Source organism: Crocodylus porosus, unplaced genomic scaffold, assembly GCF_001723895.1.
Source record: "Crocodylus porosus isolate Cpor-Errol unplaced genomic scaffold, CroPor_comp1, whole genome shotgun sequence".
In the NCBI taxonomy this organism is placed as follows: domain Eukaryota; kingdom Metazoa; phylum Chordata; order Crocodylia; family Crocodylidae; genus Crocodylus; species Crocodylus porosus.
In genome coordinates, this window is record NW_017728931.1 from 109,692,409 (window position 1) to 109,695,014 (window position 2,606).

Genomic DNA, 2,606 nt, shown 5'->3' on the forward strand with positions numbered 1-2,606 from the left:
GCGATAGGCGGTGCAGCCGTGGTGGGCGAGATTGCCTGCAGGCCACCGAGCAGGCCTGACTCCGAAGGCGAGCTTCCCGCAGGCCCCAAGGCACGAGGCTTAATTACCTCCCCCAGGTGTGCGGCGGTGCCGGCGGGCACAAAAGCAGCACCAGCGCGGAGAAGCGGCAGACCGGAAGGGCCGGGAGAGGAGCGGATCCCCGGCGGAAGCTCGGAGTGGCGGAGGCTTGCTGACACGCCCCCGGCACGCGTGTTTTGGGGAAAGGGTAAGGCCCCGGAGGGGCAAGGCACTAGGAGTGACAAGCCCCGAAGCCAGTTGAGGCGGTTGTGAAGGCTGGGGGGGGGCACCCCGCCCCAGCTGAAGGCTGTTTGGCCGGCAGCCGGAAGAAGCAGGCTACGGGACTCGGCCACAGTGCATTGGGGGCAGGAGGCAGAGCCACCCAGGCGGGGCAGGGACGCTCCAGTGACAGACGGCGGACCCCAATAGAGAGACGAAAGCCTCCCGAAAGAGGCGAGCGGGACTTGCGGGGACCTGGAGGCAGACACCCATACGGGAACTGACTGTTGGCTTACGGGTTACTAACTTTGCGTTTGACATTTGAGGCGTTGTCCCCTCCCCCCCCACCAGATGGGAGGCTAGGTGGGCAACCCGGACTTGGTCACGGAGGCCCGGGCGAGGGTGTAGGGGAGGAAGGAGCCCTCAAGGATCTTGGACCTGGATCGACGGGAGGTCCCACTTCCGGACGTGGACGCGCCACCATATACACACTGAACCAAGGGAACATCGAAGTCGTGGCAGGCGGACCTGGCGTGAACATCCCCGGAGCAGGGGCCACAACCGGAGATTAGTGGACAATCATCCGTAGGCGCCCTAGCGAGCGTACTCATCAACGGACGCATGGACAGCCAGTCTGAGGGGAGAGAGGAGTCCAGAAGAGCTGGCCGTACTTAAAGAAGCCTTACTGACAGTGCAGGAAAAAAACATCCAGATGTGGAGGAAGACTAGGAAGCATGGCAGAAGACCTGCTTGGCCTAGTAGGGAACTCTTCAGTGAGCTAAAACACAAAAAGGAAGCTTATAAGAAGTGGAAACTTGAACAAACAACTAGGTAGGAGTATAAGAGTATTGCTTGGGCATGCAGGGATGAAATCAGGAAGGCCAAAGTGCAATTGGAGTTGCAGCAAGCCAGGGTAACAAGAAGGTTTCTACAAGCATATGAGCAAAAAGAGAAAGATCAGGGAAAATGTGGACTTGGTACTAAATGGAGGAGGCAATCTAGTACCAGAGGATACAGAAAAGGCTAAAGTACACAATGCCTCTTTTACTCCAGTCTTCACAGGCAAAGTCAGCTCCCAAACCACTGCACCTGGCAGCACAGTTTGGGGAGGGGTTGATCAGCCAACACTGGCAAAAGAACAGGTTAGGGACTATTTGGAAAAGCTGGATGGGCACAAGTCCATGGTACTGAATGGGATATACTTAAGGGTGCTGAGGGAGTTGGCTGATGTGAGGGAAGAGTCACTGGCCATCATCCTTGAAAACTCATGGTGATCAGGGCAGGTCCTGGATGATTGGAAAAGGGAAAATATAGTACCCATCTTTAAGGATGGGAAGAAGGAAGATAAACTACAGACCAGTCGGCCTCACTTCAGTCCCTGGAAAAATCATGGAGTAGGTTCTCAAGGAGTTAATTTCTAAGCACTTGGAGGAGAAGGTGATTAGGAATAGTCAACATGGATTCACCAAGGGCAAGTCAGGCCTGACAACCGGATTGTCATCTGTGATGAGATGGCTACCTCTGAGGATGAGGGAAGACCAGTGAATGTTATATACTTTGACTTTAGGAAGGCTTTTGATCTGGTCTCTGACAACATTTTTGCAAGCAAGCTGAGGAAGTACGGGTTGGATGAATGGTCTGCAAGGTGGATAGAAAACTGGATGGATCATTGGGCTTAGAGTGTATAAGTTAATGGCTTGATGTCTAGCTGACAGCTGGTATGAAGTGAAGTGCCCCAGGGTTGAGTCCTGGGGCTGGTTTTGTTCAGTAGTTCATTAGTTATCTGGAAGATGGGATGGAGTGCACCCTCAGCAAGTTTGCATATGTCACCAAGCTGGTGGAATAGTAGATATGCTGGAGGGTAGGGCTAGGATTCAGAGAGACCTTGACAAATTGGAGGATTGGACCAAAATAAATCTCATGAAGTTCAATAAGGACAAGTGCCAAGTCCTGCACTTAGGATGGAGCAATCTCATGCACCAGGACAGGCTAGGGACTGACTGGCTAAGCAGCAGCTCTTCAGAAAAGAACTTGGGTGTTACAGTGAACAATAAGCTGAATATGAGCTTAGCCTTGTTGCAGAGAAGGCTTATGGCATCCTGGAGTGTTAGCAGTTGGAGTGTTAGCAGCAGATTGAGGGAAGTGATTCTTCCACTTTATTTGGCACTGGTGAGGTCACAGCTGGAGTACTGTGTCCAGTTTTGGCCCCCCCTCTACAGAAAGGATGTGGACAAATGGAGATCATCCAATGGAGGGCAACAAAAATGGGCCAGGGCAATGAAAGTGGGCTGGGGTGCTTGATTTAAGAGGAGAGACTGAGGGACCTGGGC